At 36.1% G+C, this 25,892-nt stretch overlaps 1 pseudogene; it reads left to right on the forward strand.

Annotated features, from left to right (window-relative positions):
- Nucleotides 1–20,990, forward strand: part of LOC113624778 (malate dehydrogenase, mitochondrial pseudogene) — a 47,129-nt pseudogene extending 26,139 nt beyond the window's left edge.
- The last annotated feature ends 4,902 nt before the right edge of the window (nucleotides 20,991–25,892 follow it).

Here is a 25,892-nt window from a genome sequence, read left to right on the forward strand (position 1 = left end):
GGTCAAAATTCTCCCCCTTATCTTCAAAGTTAAAGCAATCCCTTATTCTTGGACAGTCTCTTTCACTTGTCATCTCTAAGCAGATAACTCACAAATTTTAAAGTATATCTTATTTTTCTTTCACTTCCCAATCTAGTCACAAACATATATTGTATACACATATCACTCTAAGTACTATGATGGATATGGAAAACACAGTGTCAACAAGAAAAATACATTTCCTGTCTTCATGGGACTGATACTCTAATGGCAGAATACAGAATATAAACAAGTATATAAATAATATAATTTCAGAGATTACTATGTGTTTTGAAAAACCACAGCAGAATTATTAATCAGTGAACAACAAGAGGAAAAGCTACTTGGGTAGGATGTTGAAGCAAGGACTCAGAGGGGTGGCAGTCCCGAAATCTTATCGATAAGCCACATGAAAATCTGGGGCTAAGACCATCCAGGCAAAGAAACAGCAAGCATAATGCCTTGAGACTAGAAACAAGTTTGATTCAGTAAAGGAAAAGAAATTCAGCCATCTTTGTTTACATTAGAGGAATAATTTCCTATTTCTATCCTTGCCATCCTATATTCAATTCTCCAAACATCAGTGTTTGTTTAAAAATTTCATCACATACTCGACTTGTCTAGTTAAAGAACTCCAGTTAACTTCTTTTCAAATGAAAAATAAATTCCATTCCAAATGACTTACCTAGCCTGCATAGCCATGTCAGTCTGAATTCTGATTGTCTGCCTGACATCTTCCATCAGTCTTCTCACTCAGCAATAAGCTCCAACGATATTGACTTGATGGCAAAGGGTAGAACATTAACACATGCATCAAGGTACTGATTGGCAAGCAGATATTTTTAATCACTAAGATGCATTGATAAAGGTGACAAGAAATGGTTAGATTTGGGATCATTTTATCTGCTACTCTGTAGAGTTGTTGTAATAGAGAAAGAAAAATCAAGGATGTGCCCAAGATAAGAAACTAGATACGAGGCTGAATGTAACAAAATGTAACCTGGCAAAACTGAATCTATTATTGGCTCCCAATCTGAAACTTTTTGTCCATTACCAGGAAAGTAATTCATTTGGAGACTTTGTAGACTCTATTACCTACATACTTCATATTGGATCAATAATTATATTCAGTTGATTATAAGGTCTTAATATTTTTTGTGTCTGTTTTCCCTACCAGAGTCAGGCATTATCCAAGTTAATATTGCTAGCTATATATACATTGAACTTCCAGCGTTTAATCTTCCTCTCCTTGAAATTATATTTCTAAAACATTCTAAAATGCAAGTGCAGGCATGCCATGTCCTGCATTAAGTCTTTCATAACTTTTTTATCACCTTCAACATCAAATCTAAACTTCATAGTGGGATATATAGGTACCTCAATCTTAAGATTTCCGATCTTACCTCTGACCTATCTTTTACTACGTCCTTTCTAGGACTCCTGCTTCAGCTATTCTAAACTAGTTGTAGACTTTTAAATCTGAATGTTTCATATTCTTTTCTATGCTATTTTTTTTTCCTTTAATATCCTCATCCATCGTTGGACACTTATTCACCTTTGAAGATTCATTTTGAGAGCATTATCATAATGAGATTCACCCACCCCTAATTTATAGATCACAGTCTCCTTTGTGAACCCATTCGCCATAGGATACTCTTGTTTCTCTTTAGCTTTTTTGATTGCAAGAAATTGTGGTTAATGGTGACAGAAATTAGTATTACAAGAATACAGATGGTGCAGTAAGGAAGAGGTAGTTTTCATGGGGATTTAAATACATGATTCACAGAGAGCCAGCCTTCATGGAGGTTAGCTCTATAGCAAGTTCTGGCTTCAAGGTACTGTGGTAAACTTAAGAATATGAATTGTTTTGGGGCTTCCCTGGTGGTGCAGTGGTTGAGAGTCCGCCTGCCGATGCAGGGCACACGGGTTCGTGCCCCGGTCCGGGAAGATCCCACATGCCGCAAAGCTGCTAGGCCTGTGAGCCATGGCCACTGACCCTGTGCGTCCGGAGCCTGTGCTCCACAATGGGAGAGGCCACAACAGTGAGAGGCCCGCGTACCGCAAAAAAAAAAAAAGAATATGAATTGTTTCTATTTATTCTCCCTGCTCTGTATGACGCATTCACATTCTAAAACTCTCTTACTGTCTTCCAATTTGCTCAAAATTTCTCTTTCTCTTCTTGGTAAAGCCCCCATAAATTTAATATGCATAAAACTCAATATGTCCTGCTCCAGTTCCAATTGCTTTTTTGTGCAACCAGAAAATCATATTTTTAGTTCAAATCTGGAAAGCTAATCTGAATAATCCAGCTAATTTTGGTATGAACCATGTCACAAAATCTATATTCTGGGTCCCAAAGAAGCTTCTGGATTTCTTTCTCTTCATTATTTCTTCTGGGTCTATAAGTACATGGAATAAACCAAGCCTGCCTAGATAAAATGGGCTATGAATCAAAAAATTTCCATGATAAGGAAGTATGGATGAAATGAGCTCCAATCCAAAATGTGTCATTCTCTAATTATTATTCATGTTTCTATTTACTTGACACTCATCAGTTATAAAGATGTTTGCTAAATGTGATCTAACCATCTTACATAACCACCGTAATCATCCTTCTAACCACCTCATAAAAAGTCTGATCAGAAACATAACCTGTTACTAAATCGAGAGGTGAGGAAAAAAAAAAACTTATTTAAAGGCACTTTCCAGTTTTAGAATCCAGGATTTCCAAGCTGTGTTCATTAATTTCCTAGTTCAGTCATAACCCCATCCTAATGTTATTTCCTGTGAATCAAATGGAATAAATAGTAAATACAACCACAACTGACAAAACTTAAGTACAGTAATGGGATAATGGCAGAAAAACTGCAATAGCAATTCACATTTATAACAGGAATAAAAAAAGATCAAGGATAACACAATGTATTAGTTGCTAGTTATATCCATTGCTGCATAAAAACATCACAAAACTTTGTGGACTAAGAGAACAAAAATCATTTATTTTGTACATGTATCTGTAGTTTGGGCAGGGTTTGGGAAAGATTCAGAGGGAAGCTTGTCTTTATTTTAAGAGGTTCAGCTGAAGCAATTCAACTAGAGCTGGAGGATCTACTTTCAAAAGGTAAATTCACATAGATGTCGATTTAGCACTAGCTATCAGCTGGGACCTCATCTATACTGTCAGCAAATACCCATACACAGACCCTTTCCGTGGAGTCTCTGCTTTTTCAAGAGCGAGCATTGCAAATGACCATGGTAGATGGGCATGGCATGATTATGCAATATACTGAGACAGTCATAAAGAGCCATTCAGTTTCAAGGGGAGAAAATAAATTCTAAGTCACTATAGAAAGAACCTATGGAATGGAGATATTGTTGTGTTCATCATTAGAAAACTCAATCCCCAGCAATGGTTTTGACTACATACCTCACACACCAAAATACATCACTGAAATTTCTGGCTCCCATTCTAAAGCAACCAACAATTTGTTAGTGATAGTGGATTTATAAACTACTTAATCACATGGTAAATAATATTTTCCCTCATTTGGTTCCCCATTTATAGATGGTGTGTTTTATACTCGTGCCTAGAAATGGCATGGTGGGAAGAGTCTCAGTTTACTCCTCGTATGAACCACACACAGAATAATGATCACCAAGCTTGGATTATTTTGGTATTCAACTTCTTCCCAAAGTAAGTCACCAAGATTATAGGGTATTCCCCAGTGGTCCTGTGGTTAGGACTCAGCACTGTCACTGCCAGGTCCTGGGTTCAATCCCTGGTCGTGGAACTAAGATCCTGCAAGCTGTGTGGCACGGTCAAAAAAAAATTAAATTAAATTAACAAATTTAAAAAAAAAGATGTTAAAGTCTTCCCAGCCTTGTTTACTTGAATAATGGCACCACTGAGGATCCTCTTCCGTAATAGATTCCCAGGGCAACTAACCCCAGATCACCTGTCACAGTCCTCAAAATATCCAACATACCTCAGGTACTAATAGGAAGTATTGTTCTCTTCCAATGCAGGGAAACATGGCCCATAATACCTTGTTTAGCCTAATTCAATCTTACTACCTTTCAGAAACTTCACCACTCAAAGTCTTTACATGGTCTTAGTTCAAATTTCTTTGCAAGAAATTGTCTTAAGGTAGTATCATCTTTATAAGCCAATTTTGCATAGACTGTAGGTGATGTAAATTGAATGCTTTGGTGATGCATCAACATCCTGATGGAATCACTATGACCTTAAAGTGGAAGGTCTGGGTCATTTAGCATGAAGCTTGACCAATGAGGCATATGGAACTGAAAGGATGCAAGGTGGGGATGAGGCAGGAGTAGGCAGCTTCCATTCCAAAAGCATATGGAGAGCAGGCATAAAGATTAACATATCCAAAATGACATAATGGAACTTGCAATTGCAATATCAAGTATCTTATTATATTGCATCTTTTTTGCATTCAGGGTACATGTCTGATTCATACTCTGTGCACTATGGCTGACACACAGTAATAATCTACTAATGTTATATACATTAATAAATAACAGAATGAAGGAACCAAGGGGTTATATTCTTTATTATGGCCACTATGACACTGGGATATTGTAAATAGAGTTTATGCCAACTCTTATTGAAAATAATATGAAACCATACTGTATATGGTGAAAAGTCAGACAATTTTCAAGCACTGAGTCAGGCACTTTTCTATACAGTGGAAAATAAATGATCTATGAAGCAACTTGCTCATTTGTTTAGTTAATCATTTATTTAAGTCTATCCTATTATATATGTTATCAGGAGATATGTGTGCTCTAACCTGTCTACTAAAGAAAATATTTCAAGCTTAATACCTAATCATGAGCCAGACACAATACTTTTAAGTGCTTACTTATGAATGGATAACATGAATTCTCCTGTGTAAAACACTGAAAGACTAAGGTAGGAACTCAAAAAACTGGTGACAAATTTTAGAAATATTCTGTTCAACTCAGATACTCTAAACATTTTAATGCGTATTACCTGGCTATCTTAGTTATATATGAAGATGGGGGCACAAAAGAGTGAGAAAGCCATGGTGGGAAAAGCTGATGGAGATAAAATGATATGGATAAGTTGGGAGCATTTGTTTTGTGTTGTTAGGACCTGAAAGAGGAAATAAAGAAGATCAGAATACAAAGAAACAATTTCTTTTTTTTCTGACAACATGATGCACAAAATAGCACTGTTATTTTTCATTAAATAGGGTTCTCTTAGTGGAACAAAAAAAGGACCACTAAATACAAATTATAACAGAGAAATAATTTGCATCAATGTTTCATATAAAGATTGGAATTCTGTCCCAAATTAGGATTTACAGAACTGGATAGTGGACATGAGATGGAAATCCTGACCCACAGCATTATAACTGTAGAAACTACATAGAAGCTGTGCCTCTAGGAGAAGGTATGAACAGTTTCAGATTTTCGGTTATAGTTTTGCAGATATTGACAGTCCAATGAAAACTCACTTTAGCAACACAATATTTCCTCTGATGCAAAACGCTCATAAGTCTCAGAATCATCTAATTCTGGTCTTAACTACTCTCCATCCCGAAGTCTTGAAAGGGTGTTTATCATCTTCTGCAGTGCTTTTCTCGTTGTGCAGTGATACATTGTGTTGTAGAGACCACAGCACATGAACTGTTTGCTGCCAGGTGTGCCTGTGAATGTGAACGTTCTACCGAATTTAAGTCATCCCTGGAAAGACTTGGAGAGATGGAAATGCCCTCCTACAGAGAATTTGAGAATGATCAAATTTACTGTAGCAAAAATGCAATGTGTGGGATCATTATATACCTTGTTTTGAATTTTCACATGTTTAATGCAAATCTGTGATAGTCAACAATTCAACATAGAAATACCTATTTACATACAAATAAGGTTTCCATCTCAGTGCTTTCAAGCATTGAAAATATATATATAAATATGCACACACATATATATATGTGTGTGTATATATTTTTGATACAGAAAATCCAGTTTCTCTGTAGCAGGATTTCTGATTTACAGAAACTGTGAGATACTAAATGTTGTTTTAAGACACTAAATTTGTGGTAATTTCTTATGCAGTGTAGAGATGAATACACTCATGCATTCATGTGCCTGCAGCTTCAGTAGAATGCAGTAGTCTGCATCATATGAAACCAGCCATGATTTATTTTTTAAAACTTCCATATTTAGTAATTATTTAACATTTTAAAGAGAAATATTTAACAAGGAAATGATTTCATTTCTATTTTGTGCCCTGTATCCATTAAAATGAGCATAAAAGTAGACAGGAGAAAACAAGCAATTCTCCCCCGACTTACAGCCCTTAAATGCTTTGGTTCTAAAGCAGTGTTGTAACTCAGAATCATCTGTGAAAGTTATTAAAAGGCTACAAGAATAATTAAAACCAATTCTCAGCTCCTTAATATTTGGGTCGACTGAATAAGCATCTTCATGTTTTCTATCTTTAGACACGCTGGTGAGGGATCAAGTAAGAGTTAGTATCTTTCTTCAAAGGGAAGTGGCCTTTTTTAAGGACTGTGAAGTTAAATCTGTTGTACACCCTTAAACAACAGCCACTACTTTAATGGGCTTTTGGTTCCTCCAAGACAGATATGGTCTGACAATCAAGGCTGTTCACAGTAGGAATCCAATTACCTTCCTAACAACATCCTGCCCTGAGTTCCAGATACACTAAAATGTTCAGTTCTCCAAACAGGTGGTGAAATCTAATGTTATTTGGTCTATGATCTACCTGCAATGCCCTTTCTACTTTGTCCCTTAGCCAGTTTTTTCCACTCCTTCAAGCATGGCTACCTGGGCCTATGTCAGTGGACACTCCTTTCATGCTGCAATCGTGCTGCAGAATTCATACTTCTTTTAGCACCAAGAATGTTACGCTGTGATGCTTTGCACATATATTTACCTTTTTCATTAGACAACAACTTTTTGAACTCAGGGTCAGTGTCTCATTCATGTTTATATGGCCAATGCTATAAATATATATGCATAAAAACATATATGTGCATATATGTGTATATATATATTTATATAGATATATAATGTTACATAGTAAATATCTATGTGGTAAGCACTCTATAATTATTGAATCAACAGATTTAATTTTAAAACGTCCTTAAAAAAATAATGAGTCCTTCAGATGAAGCTTTTATTCCATAATAATTTCCATAAATGGGATGGTTATCTTTATCTGTCAATTTGGGTAAGCCATAGTAACCAATTTTTTAATCATACTCTAGTCTAGATTTTCTTTTCTTATAAAAGTAGTTGCAGATGCTATTAACATTTACACTCAGCTGACTTAAAGTAAAGCAGATTACCCTCCATAATAGAGGAAGCAATTCTTCCTCAGTACTGCAACATACAAACCTTGTCTGAGTTTACAGACCACTGGTGTACCCACAGATTTTGTATTTAAGACTGAAACATCAACTGTTACCTGAATTTCTAAGCTGCTAGCTAATACTGCAAATTTCAGATATACCAGCCGCCACAATTGCTTGAGCCAATTGCTTAAAATGAATCTTTCTTTAGATAGGTATATAGACGAGAGATAAATAGATAGATATAGAGATAGAGATATATCTCTTAATGGTTCTGTTTCTCTGGAGAACTCTAACAGTAAATAAATTTTTATTGATGATGGCTTAATATTTACCCTGTCTTAAAAATGGTAAACTCAGCAGGAAGTGTAAAGGAGTCTTCCTAATCACTTTATTTTGAATCTTAAATAAGATTTTGAATCATAAATAGGATTTGTCTTTTGAAATATTTTTAAAAAATTTCTCTTGTCGGTGAAAGTAAAGTAAAAATGTCAGATCTATAAAATTTGCCATGGTTAAAAGAGGAAAAGTATAAAGCCCAAGGTAAATCTTACTTCTTAACTTTCCTTATGTGTCCATGTTAATGTGTAAATCTAAGCTTTGATTTCGATAGAGGGTTAAATGACTTAAAGATGTCATAATGAGATAAACTGCTTTTAAAAAGGTTTTTGATTGATAGATGAGCAGGAATTTTTTTAATGCCTTTACAATGTGTTCTTCGGCAGAATATCTTTATGAAATGAAAAGATGAGAATTATTCCCTTTAGTAGACATATGTCTTGTGGAAATGCTCAGAGCGATAGAGGTTGTGGCATGCAGAGTACTGCACCCCTACCTCCACCTCTCCAAAAAAGATTGTTTACATTCTAATCACAAGAATTTGTTTGTTACTCTCTATGGGAAAACAGATGTTGCAAATGTGATTAAGGTCCTCAAGATGCTTACATTAGCCTGGACCCAATTTAGTCACATGAATCCTTAAAAATGGAGAACTTTTCCCATCTGTGATCAAAGGGAGACATGACTAGGGGAGAAATGGTCAGAAAAATAAAAGGCACTGGCTTTGAGGGTGAAGGAAGTTGGCTAGGAGCCAGGGAATGTAGGTGGCCTCTAGAAGCTGGAAAAGATGCGGAAACAGATTCTGTCCAGAGCCTCCAGAACAAAATGACGTAGGCACTGACACCTTAATTTTAGGACAATGAGGCTCATGTCAGACTTCTACAGAAATGCAGGATAATAAATATGTGTTGTTTTAAGCCACCAAGTTTGTGGTAATTTATCACAGCACCATTAGAAAACTATACAGAGGCTTTCAAAATAATTATGATATCGAGACATATCATAAAGTTTAAACACGAAAGAAAGAAACACAAGGTTAATTTTGAAAGTATTTTTTTCCATATTCTGCAACATTGATAGCCCAAAGTGGGCAACTATTTGTTACACTGATAGTCTGTCTAGAACTTCCCTTTCTCTCCACAGTTCAAATAAGGCCATCTAGCACTTAAGAAAGTGTTTGGTCACACCACTGATGGTTTACCACCAGCAGGCCATTGTGAGCGCACCTCAGATGGTTTAGTTGGTGACTGTGCACAGCTGCAACTTCCATATTATTTCCATGAAATAGACCTCAGTTCAGCTGTAGCCAATTTATTTGCGTTATGGGGCATTATTTGAGGAAAGATAGAAAATTTGGACTTCATAATACTGCCTTCCTTCCTAGCCTACCACGGGCTGAAATTCTTGTCTTTCATGTTTCTTAGAAGTAGCTTTGCAATGGCATTGTCTCCGAAGGGCCACAGATGTAATATCCAAGGTGAAATGCTAGCTTAAGGAGGCACAGTGAGTTCATCTAGATGGATAAGTAGCCTGTGGAACTCCAAGAATGATACTGGAGACAGCCAATTTTTCAAGTGTATTGGTTTTGTGAAAATAAGATAAAAAAGATTTCTTAACTGTAAGTGTTGAATTAATAAACTATGAGTTATTCACTGATGAACCGTTGTTCTAAGCTGCCCTGTTCCCTAAATAGAGGCAAATGAGTCAAGGAAAGGTAAAGATAAAATGGAGATAATGTCTGTTATCTCACAGGGTTATAACAAGGATAAAATTAGATAAAGGTAAATTTTTTAAAATATATATATGGAAAAATATGACTATTAAAAACAGCAAAGCTACTGAAGAGAAGCAGAGATGAAAGAAAAATCTTATGTTTTTCGTAATGCTAATTTATACAAATTTTAAAAGGTTTCAATAATAAAAATAGGTTTAATGCATTTTCTTCTTTAAAAAACTTCTGGGGCTTCCCTGGTGGCATAGTGGTTGAGAGTCCACCTGCCAATGCAGGGGACACGGGTTCGTGCCCCGGTCCAGGAAGATCCCACATGCCATGGAGCAGCTGGGCCCGTGAGCCATGGCTGCTGAGCCTGCACGTCCGGAGCCTATGCTTCGCAACGGGAGAGGCCACAACAGTGAGAGGCCCGCGTACCGCAAAAAAACAAAACAACAACAACAACAAAAAAAAAAACAAAGAAAAAAAAACTTCTGGTTCAATCTCAAAAAATTGAGAGTTCAAAAATAATTCATTGCCACCATGCTCTATGCATTGTTATTCTCTGATATTCTCTAATGCCCAAGTGTTTTGAACCTAGTACTGTCCATTAAAACAAAATAGGAGACACATATTCAATTTTTAATTTCTAGTATCTGCATTAGAAACATTAAAAAAGGCAAAATTAGTATAAATAATATATATCAGTTAATTCAATATATCCAAAATATCATTTCAACATGGAATCACTACTAAAATTACTATCAATGTATTTTACCTTTTCTTTTTACTATCTCTATAAAATATGGTGTGCAGATCGTATTTTGAACGAGCCACATTTCAAGTACCTAATAACCACATGTGGTTAGTGGTTACTATATTAGAAAGAATAGTTCTAAATGCAATGCTTTAACCATCCTCGGATAAAAAAAAAAAAAAAAAAGCTGGCCGTCCAGTGCAAAGGTTTATCCATTTGATTTCTAAGAAAACAACTTGATATACTCTCATCTAGGGACCATCAATATGTGATGGAGGTATGGGCAGTTGTGGGCACTGACCTTCCTTCACAGCTGCACAGCTTCAACTAGAGTCATTCCAGTTTATTATAATTTGTTATTTTACGTTTCTATATCATTCTTTTTGAACAAACTTTCCTTGATTAAAAGAAAAAAAAAACTCAAATAACAATGCTTTTAGGCAGTGATCATAAAACAGAACCCATACTCAGAAAGAAACACATGGATATCATATACTTTGGCCTGTACAATATTTTTATGATTATTTTTCACATCAACAGCTACATTTGTAGCTTTTTTTAAAAAAATGACACATTTTTTGCATGCCCGCTCCTCAGTCATCCATACACTCCTCTGCATTAATACCTTATATTAGCCCTCAAAACTTATTTGTGTCACCTATCAAGTTCCTGCAGAAAATGAAATTTTTAATTTGTGCTCTAATTAATTTAATTAGAGGTAGCTTCCAAGACCAGACAACCAGAATATCTGTTCATCTAAATAGAAAGTCTGCAATTAGTTTTTATCCAGGTACTTGAGCAACAGTAAACAGTACATCTGTTCAGGAAATCTCAAATTTTATCACAACCAAATACAAATCCCCTTCTTAAATAATTCTGATAGCTGTACCAAAGACAGTAATCCAGCTATATGTATCAGATTTTAAATGAATACTAAATAAAACAATGTTATTTACTATCTAGTATTGCTCGATAAACTGAATTGCTAAGATCCAAGAAAAATAATTGTTATACCAACGTCATTTCAAGGTAAAAAGGCCGCTATGTAATTGAAACATTGATTAGTAAGGGGAACTTTCAGTTTTGACCAAGGGAGAGTAACAAAGAAAGGATTTCCTTTCATCTGAAAAAACTAAAAATCAGAATAAAATAAAAGAAAATGTGTTTTTAAAACCACTGGCCAGGGCTTCCCTGGTGGTGCAGTGGTTGAGAGTTCGCCTGCCGATGCAGGGAACACGGGTTCGTGCCCCGGTCCGGGAAAATCCCACATGCCGTGGAGCAGCTGGACCTGTGAGCCATGGCCGCTGAGCCTGTGCGTCCGGAGCCTGTGCTCCGCAACGGGAGAGGCCACAGCAGTGAGAGGCCCGCGTACCGAAAAAAAAAAAAAAAAAAAAAAAAAAAAAAAAAAAAAAAAAAAAAAAATCACTGGTCATTGGACAATGAAGGATAACAAACCATGACATATGGAAACAACTAGAAGAGCACTGGTGTTGTCCTAAATCACTTCCTTGAGCAGGGCTGGCTTCACAGCCATGAAACGGGTGCTGCTGCACAGTCTGATACTTGGTGTAGCGCCTGCTGTCACTGTCTTGAAATTCTTCATAATATTTGAACAAGAGTTCTTGCACCTTCCTTTTGCAATGGACCTGCAAATTATGTAACGGGTTCAAGACTTAAGACTTTCTGTATCACAGCACAGAATGGGGGATCCCAGGTGGGAGTTTAACGGATTTCCCATTTTGAGAAGATGGAGCTGAGAGTGCAGGGAAGCAGGGGCACTAGAAGTGACAAAACAGGACACCAGAGAGGAGAGGTACGCACAGATAGAGAACTCCAGAAAATTGCAGATCACCTCATTTGACTATTCAGCAGACATATGAAAAAACTGCAGGAGGCTCAGGAAGAAAAACCTGAAAGAATCAGAGGAAATAGTGATTTGATCTCACTCCTGTCTGAGAATATTGACAATTCCCACCCGTCGGAGTTGAAACCAACATAATTCATGGGCATTGAGTCGAAACCTCAGATAAATTCTGCTCTGGTCCAAGCTAACAATGTTGAAAAGCAAACCCAAAAACATCAGACTGTTTTCAAGTAACTTCAATGCATCTTAGAACAAAGCACAATATTATTTAAAGGAGTATGAAATAAAAATTCAGCTTCCAGGAAAGTAAACTTCACAGTGTCTGGTATTCAATTTAAAATGACCAGGCATACAAAGAGGTAGGAAAATTCTCTCCACAATGAAAAGAATGATCTATCAATCAAAACCTACACAGAATTGACACATATGTTATATTAGTAGACAAGGACATTAGCAACAGTTATTATAATTTATTTCAGATATTCAAGAAACTAGAGGAAAGAATGAAAATTTTCAGAGAGACATGGAAGGTATTAGAAAAGGTGCCAATAAAGCTTTAAGCATGGAAAACCACAATGTTCAAGATGAAAAATATAGTGGATGGGGTTATCATCAGGTTAGACACTGCAAAAGAAAATATTAATGAATTTAAAGACATAGCAAAAGAAACATTCTAAAATAAAGCCCTGAGACACAATATAAATAGTAATATATGAAAAAGTGATGTTTTACAACTGCAAAGAATCAGATATGTATGTAGGTAGAGTTACCAAAGGAAAGGAGAAATAGGAAAAAAAAAAAAGTTCAATTGTGTTTCACAATGCAAATTAAAGTTCTTACAGGGAAGTGATATAAGTCAATTCTGCTGATAACTGTTGGCCAGAACTGATCACTTAGTCCTACAAGGGGATAATTTAGAGTGTTATGTTTCCTAAAGACTGTTAATATTTAGCAAACAAAACAATGACTACCACACTGGAAATTCTTTGTTATGATGTAGTTAAGTCCAAATTGTCTTAGTGCATCATTTAGGCAGATAGAGAAACACTAGTCACTATAATAAATTAATTCTACAATTTCAGTAACTTAACACGATCAGGGCTATTTTTCTATCCTGTAAATATCTGTAGCAGCTGTAACTTTCGCTTAACTGTTTTCTTCCACTTGAAAGTTCAGGGATTTAGGCTATTTTCTTTTTGTATTTCTGCATTTTCAAAGGGCTTCAGAGTATTCTTCATCTAAGTTTAAAGAAAAAGAGAGGGTAGAAAAGGCATCCATGCTTCCTGGTTCATTTGGCCTGGAAAAAACCCACATCATTTCCAGTTATATTCTAGTGGACGTGGCCTCAAGTTACTGCAGGGGATTGGGAAGTGTAGTTTCCACATTACAGTTTTATAAGGTTTACACATTTTTGATAGCTATCTTTTTGAAAATACAAAATGAAAGGAATTATTTCTTGACATACACCAGGATACAACAGTATACTTCCAATTTAAGATTAGATAACCACAAAACAGGAAGTTCAGGAATGGAGCTGGAACATCTTAATAACTTTCCTCCCGATCTTGTCTTCTTTTTAGTGCTTTTCTTTTTTTGGCATTTCTTCAGCTTTGATTTCAGACCATCCATCCCACACGGTGAAGAAAGCAGTCTCACAGAATCCAAGTCTCACATTTGCTAGAACCTCAAACCAGAGAAAAAAATGACTCCTGGTTATTCTTATTTCAAATTACAAAAGCCTTGGGGAAGGGCTGTAACTAGTTTCAGTGGGGTCAGGTACTTAATTCTGGACATACAACTTGACCAAAAGAACAAGGCATATGAGAACATGAGCACACTATATTTTTTAATGTAATGCTTAAAAAAACAGAGGGGTTTCCAGAAGTAAGAAAAGAATTCATGGTTAGAGCAAATAACAGCAAATAGGCACTTTCCATTGGTGATCTTCTCTCCTTTTTAAATGATTTCTCTCACTTAGAAATTCCTAATTTCTACCAGCACCCCACTACCAATTATGCCCAGTTATACAGTTCAATAGCTGAGAATGTTTTCCTCAAGTTCTTTACTCCAATTTTCTCTTTCTCCTCTGTCATTGCAGGCAGCACAGCCACTCCTTAGCAGAGTGAATTGAGGCAATTGTGCATGAACATTCCAGCTCCCTGCTATTTCAGTGAGATTGTATTTATATCTAAATTGTTCATTACCTCCTTTCCTTTAGTTTCAAGAATTATATCTTTTTTAAATTTGAACTTTAGTGTCTCCACCTGCATTCTTCATCCTAAAATCTCCAGGTCATTCATTCCACTGTTATTTATTTTCTTATATTTTCAATTTATTTTTCTCTCTACATTCTTTTTTGGCACAGTCTTATCCACATTACATATCTGTTTCCTACCTAGGAAATGGCACAATTATCTATAATAATGGTGAATACCTAACTGGGCTGGACCTTGGGCTCATGTGGGAATTACAGCTGCTACCAAAGATTCTGGATTAATTGCAAGGGGTATGAACTGTGTACCGAAAGTCTTAATAGTTGTTCCCAGAAGATTCTAGTAAACAAAAGTTTGAGAACCACTGATTTGTATAATTTCTTAGCCAAAATCTGATTCATCCTTTATTTAGTCTCTAGCTACACTAGTCACATAGAATTAAAAAAAATAAAAACAAAAAAGTCCTGTTACTCTCTCTTGTTGACTACCTGTCAAATTTATTCCCTCTCTATATGCATATTGCCACCTCTTTACTTGAGGAACTCCTCATTTCTCAGGATTAGTTTATTAATAAAATTAATATTACTAACCTTGATCTGCTTCCTGGTCAGTAAACCCTGCAAACTATCAGACTATTCCTTGTAAATCACAAAGCAGATATTTCATACCTGATCAAAAAACATTTGGAAATTCACTATTGTGATCAGCATGAAGTCCAAATGTTTTGGTTGGATACATAAAACTATACTTAATCTTGGGCTTCCCTGGTGGCGCAGTGGTTGGGAGTCCGCCTGCCGATGCAGGGGATGCGGGTTCGTGCCCCGGTCCGGGAGGATCCCACATGCCGTGGCGCGGCTGGGCCCGTGAGCCATGGCCACTGAGCCTGCGCGTCCGGAGCCTGTGCTCCGCAACGGGAGAGGCCACAGAAGTGAGAGGCCCGCGTACCGCAAAAATAAATAAATAAAAAACTATACTTAATCTGGTACCTGCCTAGCTATTCAGTCATCTACTATAACATGCGCCCTCCATCCCATGCTTTACCAACCTGATTCCTATGCTCTATCTGATTAGTATAAATTCTTGGATTTCAACATTTAGCTGAAACATCAGCTCCTCTATCCAATTATTCTACTTTTCAATGTTTCAACTTTCCACTGCATACTCCAACTCAGGTAGAATTATTATCCTCTGCTTTGATGCCATATATACTTGTTGTCTTTTTGCATAAGGTCTATAAGCTTTGTTGCATTATTTGCTTATAGATTTAGTTTCATTCTCTAGATTTTAAGACTCTTAAAGCCAAGGGTCATATATTATTCATCTTTGTATTACACTTTTGTCCACTGAAGTGATCATAACTGGATGAATAGGTACTATATATCTTCCAAAATATTAATTCCACTTGAGAAAATATAATAGTGGAAAGTAATGATTTTCTAATGATGAAATTTCAGACAACAGAAAATATTTTGTCAATGATATCCTCAAATTAGGTGACAGTCTGTACTTATCTATGTATAAGTAGCACCTACATTTCATTCAGCAAGGCCACATTATAACTTCATGGGTTCCTTCACATATCTGATCTAGAACAGCTATTCTCAAAAGTGTGATCGCGGCACCAGCAGCATCATTGGCATCATATAGTCCTTCAGATATTTCTGATGTCCCAAAGTTTGAGAACTACTGTAGAGGTCAGGGAAAGAGCTCATGTTTATTGCCTGACCTACTTTTTTCCCTTTATATCATGTATGGTGATTGGGAAAGCAAGCTCTAAATGTGAATTATAGCCAACATGCAACATCTGGGTAGTATAAGGAAGTGGCTTAATCTTTTGAAGCTAAATTCTCTAATTTATATGATGGAGTAAAACACTGCCTACCTCTAGAGTTGCTGTGAATATTAAATGAGTTAAACCCTAGAAAATGTCTACCGTGGTTCATGGAGAAAATGCTTAGCACAATGCTTGCTCAGAAATTTTAACTGTTTTCTTTTTTCCCCTTTTGATACTATTGCTACTATTTCCACTATTACTGTTATTTCTACAGTACTATTTTTAATACCATTATGACTATTATGATTAGTTTTACAGTTCTTAAAAAACAGTTGTGGAGAGGGAAGCATGGGGGCTGGTGGTGTGATGAATTGGGAGATTGGGATTGACATATATACACTGATGTGTATAAAATAGATAACTAATAAGAACCTGCTGTATAAAAAAATAAATTAAATTAAAAAAAATAGCTGTGAAGTGTTATATTTAGTCTCATATCAGAGAGGTGGAAACAGACTAGAAGAGGTAGATTAATAAGATCACACAATTACGAATTGAAACCAGGATTAAACAATGAGTCAGTATGATGAAACCAGAGAACATAATTTTCATAGTAAATGTTACTACTTAAATAATTTGCATTTCAAGTGACAATGAAATATTTTAAGAAATGTTTAGTACATAAGTGAGAAGGAAGTTTGGTCATTTGATAAAAACTTAAATAATGCCAGGTTAGTGTCTTTTCAAAGAATAGTAACTCAGCATGTCAAAGTGGAAGCACAGTTAAAATATGGCAAGAAATATACAAGCCTTAAAGGCCTATTGCTTGTTTTCTCTTTTGACATTTGTAGGTATGAATGTCAACACAAATTCAACTGTATAAAAGAAATAACATATTTTTTCCTGATGATTCAACTTGATTTCTATTTTGAATGCCCATAGCACTGAGGTTGAAAATTTTAACTCACTCAATCTAGGGTTTTTACCCAGTGCTGAGATTTTGCTGGGTTCACTTAATCCTTGATGTAATATCTCAATAGGGGAATTTTGAGATTTTCTTCATCCCATCTAGTCTTCAGTCATTCATTCATCACGTTATCATTGAAATATTCCTCTTTCTTATCTGCTGACTTTATTCAGATTCTATTGTTCTTGCTGCTATTTTCATACCAATCCTAAAGCCACAGGTACATTCTGTGGCTTCTTTGCCACCCTGGGGATGGAAATCCTGGGAAGGTTATTTGTGGCCCTTACGTGTTTAATGCTGAAAACTTCCATTCCCAGTTATGGTGGACACAGAATAGCCTAAATGCTTTGGAATGACAGAGAGTGAACTACAGAGAGAACAAGGACAACAACAAAATCAACATTTATCACATGCAAAAGAAATTCAGCCACATTTTTACACACTGCTTATTTTCTATACTATTGCAAGGCTTAAATCATGTCCTTAAATTCACCTTCAGTCTGCGAGCACCTAAGCCTTTTAGCTCTACTTCACAAAACAAGTGAATAGGTAACCATTCAGCTGATAAGCTAATTCAATTCACTGGAACATGAACTACACACAATTTTAATATCTGTAATGTGTTTGGCAACAATGGGAAAAATCTGTATGCCCTAGAACAGACGTTAAAATTTTACCCCAGAGAAAGACGAGGAGAAACATATAGTATTCACAAGGTTAGTGATTAGATTTCAAGAAGCAAAGAAAAGAAACATTAAACATTCCTGCAAAATGGAAATAAATAATATCAATAATGGTTCATACAGTCATGAAGAATTACATGGAAGAAACAGGTTTAAAAAGAAAATGTGAGTTAACATTGGCAAACATATCCCAAATGTCAGAAATAAGTTCAAAATGTCATTAAGTCCAAGTCTCAGCTCTTAGTTCTGAAGAATTGGCTGATAATACAATAATTGGCTTTGGGACCCTACACACACACCAAACATATCCACACATACACACAACCATGCACACATGCTTTATTTTTTGATAGATGATTGTAATAAACTTTAGGTCATAGTTTTAATTATGTAGGCTTATTTATTGCACCAAATAATTCATTCATTCATTTCAAATTTGTCTTAATAACAAAGTTGATATTTTCATCATTTATGTAAATGAAGTGGTAGTTTATCAGATTGAACAAGCTGACTTCATGATCTGAAACTCAAATAGCTAATTCCAGTGTTAAGCTAACTCATAAGACTGTTACTGACCCAGAAAGAAAACAGAAACTTTCACAGTATAGATGCTTAATGAATATTTATTTTTTAATGAATAAATTTTAAAATAATGAGGAAAGGATAAAGGGAGAAAACAAGGAACAACAAAAATGAAGATAGGGAGAGGAGGGAGGGGAAGGCAGGAAGGAAAGCTGGAAAGGAGGGAGGAAAGGAAATAGAGAAAGAAGCAATGAAAAAGAAGAATTTTTAGAATCTTCAGTGACAAATACATAAAACTACTCCTTGATACTGTTCTCACTATTACCATTAGTAAATTCTTCCTTCAACATAAACATAACTCTGTACTGCGGTATCAGTCAATTTTTTACAGTAGAAATGGAGAATCCTGTTTCTTTCCATATTACCATATTCTTCCATGTAGTTTAATCCCAGAAGCTATTTTTAGAAATTCACTTTCCTTTGACACAAATATCAATAGCTCCATATGAACTATTAATATATTTTTCTAAAGCATCCATGATACTTTTAAATTTCTGCTTCTACCACCCTATTTATATTTTTATCTCACCACATTTTTTTTGCGGTACGCGGGCCTCTCACTGCCGTGGCCTCTCCCGTTGCGGAGCACAGGCTCCGGATGCGCAGGCTCAGCGGCCATGGCTCACGGGCCCAGCCGCTCCGCGGCATGTGGGATCTTCCCGGACCGGGGCACGAATCCTTGTCCCCTGCATCGGCAGGCGGACTCTCAACCACTGCACCACCAGGGAAGCCCTATCTCACCACTTTAATAATTTCCAGGCATTAGACTCTCTCTGTAGACCAACCAAAAAGGCATTTAAAAGCTATCCCTGGTGGCGCAGTGGTTGAGAGTCCGCCTGCCGATGCAGGGGACACGGGTTCGTGCCCCAGTCTGGGAAGATTCCACATGCCGCGGAGTGGCTACGCCCGTGAGCCATGGCCTCGGAGCCTGTGCTCCACAACGGGAGAGGCCACAACAGTGAGAGGCCAAAGTACCACAAAAAATAAATAAATAAATAAATAAATCATTATGGATCCATGGAAACTTTTATTTGAATTTTTATAATGTATTACCCTCAATCCTTTTCTTTCTGTGTTTTTCTTTTTTTTTTTAATACACAATCTGTATTAAGTTTGGCCCATGGGAACACCTTTTCACTAGTTTCTTGTTCTTTTCACACTTTCACATCAGAATTTGAACACATACTTGCTTCCTAGAACAACATATTACATGCTTATCTTGTACTTTGTCCCAAATATAGAATCAGCCATTTCTCCAAAGAACATTGGTGCCTTTTATTGGGAACACATTATGACTTTACTTTTAATGCAGAAAAACTGGAATAATATTTTCTACCTTGCTGAAGATATTTGTTAAGAAGTTATATTAAAAATATTAATAATCTTAACATTAAAATTCTGTAATAACTAAATAATCATTAGCAATATAACATATGCCTCCAAATTACTTAATAATTTTCTAAGCAGTCACGGGTTTATTGAACCACGTTGATCTTTGTACTTACCTTTGCATCTGTAAATACACATGAGTATTATTGGACTACATTGGTAAAACAAAACAGGTAAGAATTACAAGGGACAAAGTTTGTTCAGTCACATGTTTCCTTACAGAGACTTTCCTTCTGCAATATAGTAGTAAATAAAAATAGAAATATCAAATTTTCTTTCTTCTTTTGTCCCTCGTGGGCTCCTTCCCGTGCTGGTCCGCGCCCCACCTGCCACTGTCTGGCCTGTGGGCGCCGCTCTCCGCCGCAGCTTTGGCACCTCAGCCCAGAACAGTGCTAAAGCAACCGTGCTGGGGGCTTGGAGGAATCCGGCAGCCGCTTTCGCTTCTCCTGAAGAGCAGCCCCTTGGTGAGCTGCCCGACCCTCCACGGTATTGCTCATACACCCGGAGTGGCTGCCGATGGGAGCCACATCGAGACCAGAGCGATGGTGAAAGGCCACCTCGGAGCTGGGCAGCTGCCAGACTGCCCGGAGGGCTGCGACAATGTGGCTATTACCGCGGGAGTCCCAAGAAAAGCAGGCATGACACGGGACGACCTGCTCAACACCCACGCCACAATCCTGGCCACCCTGACTGCTGCCTGTGCCCGCACAGCCCCGAGACCAGGATCTGCATCATTTCAAATCCAGTTAACTCCACCATCCCAATCACAGCAGAAGTTTTCAAGAAACATGGAGTTTACAACCCCAGTAAAATCTCTGGGGTGACAACCCTGGACATTGTCCAAGCCAACACTTTTGCTGCCGAACTGAAGGGTGTGGACCGGCTCGAGTCAACGTTCTTGTCATTGGCGGCCATGCTGGGAGGATCATCCCCCTGATCTCAGTGCACCCCCAAAGTGGACTTTCCCCAGGACCTGCTGACTACCCACACCGGGTGGATCCAGGAGGCTGGCATGGAGGTGGGCAAGGCTAAGGCCACAACAAACCCTGCCACCCTGTCCACGGTGTACGCCGGAGCCCACCGATTTGTCTTCTCCCTCGTGGATGCGATGAACTGAAAAGCTGTCGAATGTTCCCTCGTCAAGTCCCAAGAAAACAGACCGTCTATATTTCTCCACACCGTCGATGCTGGGGGGAAAGGGCATCGAGAAGAATCTAGGCATCGGCAAAATCTCCCCCGTTTGAAGAGAAGGTGATTGCCAAGGCCATTTCTGAGCTGAAAGCCTCCATCAAGAAACGAGAGGAGTTTGTAAAAAACATGAAATGAGAAGGTGGTTAGTGAGCAGTCCGTTTCCTTAACGAATTAAGGCGTCATGTCAGTGTAAAGCCATTTCAGACACCTTTGTCTTTTCAGTTTGCTTTGATGATGAGTATTGTATGAACAAAACACCCCTTCCAAATCTCGGGTCAGTCTATCAGTGCATCAATAAAAGCAGGCTTTGATTTTCTTTTTCAAGTTCTCATCCAATTAAAAAAATATTTTTTCTTTCAAATTTTTGAGTGTGGGAGAAAACAAATTCAAGAGAAGAGGAAAAAGTAAAAGTATATGTAAAAGTTTTGAACTACTCCAGGCAGAGAAAATAATTGCTAGTAGTCATACTGGGAAGACTTTTGGATTTAATAAGATAAAAATTAGAAGTTTTATATGAAACAAAGATTAGAAAATAATTAGATTAATTTAATTATCTCAATACTCTGTGTGAGAATGATGCAGGATGACCTAAACAATAGACTTTTTTTGTGTTCTAACTGATACATGATGAATGAGATAAAATTTAAATAACACACAACATATAACAGGCTTGTAAAATAAGAAAACAACAGCATGACTTAGAGGGAATTTTAGAAATCAATTAAAAGTTGAAAGATTTATTAAAATAATTTTGCAATTTAAATGTGACCTTTTTTATCTTTTAGGTCAAACCGATCATATATTTCTAACATACTGAACTATCAATAACTCATGTAATATTCCCCCTAAACAGATAAAAAATTCTGCTACAGCAGTAAATGACTGGGTTGCTGTGAAATGATGTTATAATAGTTTCAGTTGGCTTGAAGGAATTGATGTTATATTTATATTAAAAATAATTATTTATTATGAGAGTTTTCTACATTATTTTGAAGCTTCACGTTCTCTTTTAAAAGAAGGACTTTAAAAACATTGAAAATGTTGAGGGCAGTCATCAAAATGGAATTGCCTTTAAAAATTAAATGCATGCAGTTGCTTTATTTTTTTTTAAGTCAACCCTGATTTTACTGGAAAAGTCACTGAAAGTGTTATACATATTAAAATATAAAATCAAATGATATAGGTGATCTTCAATTGATGAATAAAGAAAAAAGTTAAAGTAGAAATTTCATCTTGACCTGTTTTCATTTCTGTCAGGCACATTTATTGATTTAAGGAACCTCTATTTCTAGCATATACTGAAAATGGATTAGAAGAAGGAACATGGAATTGTGTTAATAATAAGAATTGCATTGCACATTTACTGTGTGCCTGACACTGTTGTGTTTAACTAACTCATCAATCTTTCTGACAGCCCTACAAGAGAGATACCACTACTGGCACCATTTTGTAGAAGGGAGAACTGAAGCACAGGTTAATAAAATAATTCACCTGCAGTCACTTAATCTTGAGTGATGGAGTTAAGGCCCCAAACTAGGCAGTATTACTACACAGTTTCTTGTTCTAAGTAGTGAGGTAATAAGCCTTAAAAATAGATTCAGAACAATTTATTTTAAAAAGAGATAAATGCAAGTTATAATGTTGAAATGTCTATGCATTATAACATAAAACCTTTTGTTTGAAACATACAGAATAAAACTTTCTTTAAATTTAAATGATTCGCCAAAAAACTGAGAAAGAGTTGGAATTGGGAATAGATTCAAATTTTCTGAATTTAAATTCAGTTTTATTTTTGTAAGAACATAAATCCTACTAATAAAATTATTAGAATTATGACTGATGAAATTAAGGGAGAAAAGGTATTATAATAACAATAAACTCATATATAATTCTTACTGTGTGCTATCCACTTTCCTAAGTATTATGTATTTTAATACATTTAATCTACAGAACAGCCACATGAGATGTTACTATTCACACTTTTGAGATGAAGAAACTAAGGTACAAAAAGAATAAATACACTTCTCAAGGTCACAAAACTGATAACTAGCAAAGCCAGGATTCAAACTCATGAAGTTTGGATCCAGAGTTCTTGTTTTTAAGTCCAAAAAAATGTCCACATTTCAATTTTGTGTCTGGGAGGATTTCTATTAGTAGAAATGAGGAAGGCAGAAAAAGCAAATGCTGTTTCATATTTTTCCCCCAAGAAATGGGGGAGATGAGTAAAAGTTTTACATATGCTATGTTTGAGTTGTCGAAAGGTGTGCTATACAAGTGGAAATACATCTGAAATAAAAAGTAATATGTGGGACTAAATCCTAGCCCAGAAATCAGAATAGCAATTTGTAATTCAGCTACTGGAGGGTTATTTAAACCAAGAAAGTAGAAATAATAACATTATTAATAATGATAATTGTTATTACAATTATAATATGTACTATAATAATTCATTCTTATATTTAGGTTGTAGCTGGAGTTCTTGTCACATATATTATCTTATTTTTTTTAACATCGTTATTCGAGTATAATTGCTTTACATTGTTGTGTTAGTTTCTGCTGTATAATAAAGTGAATCAGCTAATACGTATACATATATCCCCATACCCCCTCCCTCTTGCGTCTCCCTCCCACCCTCCCTATCCCGCCCTCCCTATCCCACCCCATATTATCTTATTTAAACTCATATATTATTTAATTTAATGTCAGAGATTAAGCTCTATATAGCACAGAGAAGAATATCAAGACAACTCAGGAAGAAGAGTCAGTCAAGGAATAAGAAGTGTCTGTAGAGATGAGAACTGATCCAAATATAAACCAAATTTCAAGAGTTTCAGTAGTGAGTGAATGATGAGCTAGCAAAAGCGACAAGATATTCTGTACTTTCAAGAGGTTTTCAGAGAAAGAAAAGAAAGAGTTTAAAGAGTTGGTCAGGATTAAATGAAAAAATAACTTTTAGCATAGGACAAGCTAGAACATATTTAGAGATGGGGGAAGAGAACAGATGGAGAAAAAGAATTAAAGCACAGAATTGGGGAAGGGATGGTGAATGGATTGTGTTCTCTGTGACATGAGCAAATGAGATCAGAAACCCCATCTTTTCATTAGAGATCACAGACAATCTAGTAGATGAGGAAGTTTCAGTAGGAATTATGGGATAAGGAGCTAAAACATTTTGAGCTGGATGGCTGCAGAAAGATAGCCAATAAATTAATATGCTGAGAATAAGGACTGGGAGCAGAGTATTGAGAAGAAAAAAATGGCATAGACATGTAAGGAAGTGTATTAAGGGGTCAGGAAGAGAAACATTTTCAATGAAGTCTATGGCATCTACTGGTCAGCTTTATGTCTCAAGCACTTTTAGGAAGAATATAGTTCTTAACCACTTCAATCTTTTAAAGTTAAAATATAAGGCTCATATTTCACTATCATAATACAATTATTTGACATTCATTTCATTGTGCTAAGTAGGCAGACAATGGTAAAATCTAAGACTGAATGAATTCTCAAATGGGCCAATAAAGGATTTTTGTCATCATAAAATGTTAAATGGAAAAGGATTTTTAATCGTAATTACCATAATCTACATTGGAGCTCAGAGAAGGCAGTAAAGTCTATCATTAAATGATTTATCAGCAATGAATGTTTTAGTGTCCATAGGATTCTTATGATTTTTAAAAGTTAACTTTTAAAAATCTCATTTAATTTCTCTAACTATTTAAGTTCTATTTATTTTAATCTTTAATTTGTGAAGCTATTTTTTACGTGCTTGAGTGTCCAAAATATGCTACACAGCTCTTGAGGGAAAACAAAATAAGAAAATCATGAAAAAATGAATAAACAACAACTCTGCTCCTTGTAATATATAATTTCTTTATGAATTATGGATTCCATGAAAAGTACTAGAAAAATGTATGCTTGTGATTTTTAAAGTTTCTATGGAATGTAGACTTATTGGGGTGCTTTAGAAAAACACTTGTTTCTGGAATCCCCCATGGAGTTCTAGAAACATCTAGACACAAATCTTGCACAAGAATCAAAGAGATGAGATGAAGAGGAATATCACCTAAATTCTTTGCATCAGAGTCACAGATGCATTGTCTGTGTGCAATAGCATTTATTTTGGTTATTTCTTCAATGTAGGATTATTCTATATACAGGATAGTTATCTTGAGTATGTATGAGAATTCTTTATCAAAATTCTACCTGAGTATTGTCTGAAAAATTATGGTAACAAACAAGAAAAACCCTTTAAAACCAAAATAAAAATTAATTCTTTAAATATAATATGCCCCTCAAGGACAAAGTTCACTGTCGTCAACTATTATACAGCATGCAGTTTTTATACAATTTCTTATGTCATGGTATAACAAATTACCACGAACTTCATGGCTTAATGCAATACAAATTTATTATCTTACAGTTCTAGAGGCCAGAAGTTTAAAGTCAGTTTCACTGGACTGAAACCAAGATGTCCACCTGGCCAAGCTCCCTTTGGAGGAACTAAGGGAGAATTTGTTTCCTCTCCTTTTCCAGCTTCTAGAGTTATATTTCTTGACTCATGGACTCTTCCTCCATCATCAAAGTCAGTGGCATAGCTCCTTTTCTCTCTGACTCTGCTTCCCTCTACTTCCTTCACATGGCTTTCTTCTTCTGTAGTCTGTGTCAAATATCTCTTATATAAGGGTACATGTGATAGCATTTAGATCTTGACTTTATAATACCTGCAAAGTTTTTTTGCCATATGGTAACATTCACAGGTTCCATGGATTAGGGTATGGATGGATATCTTCTGAGGATCCATTATTCAGCCTACCACAGCATATAAGGCATAAAATAATCTGTAACACAGTATCTAATGTGTTTTCCCTTTAATGTATGAAAAGGAAACTGTCAGGAAAACCATTAATAATTAAGAACTTACATACTTAAAGGAGCATATGGTGTCAAAAAATCATGCCTCTACAAATCCTTGGTAAACAAGGCTGAACTCAAACTCTAAAAGCAGTCACTTTCTTCACCCACAAATCTCCAAGAATG

This window comes from Aethalodelphis obliquidens, unplaced genomic scaffold, assembly GCF_003676395.1.
Source record: "Aethalodelphis obliquidens isolate GAN/ISIS:26980383/991018 unplaced genomic scaffold, ASM367639v1 scaffold1, whole genome shotgun sequence".
NCBI classification, from domain to species: Eukaryota; Metazoa; Chordata; class Mammalia; order Artiodactyla; family Delphinidae; genus Aethalodelphis; species Aethalodelphis obliquidens.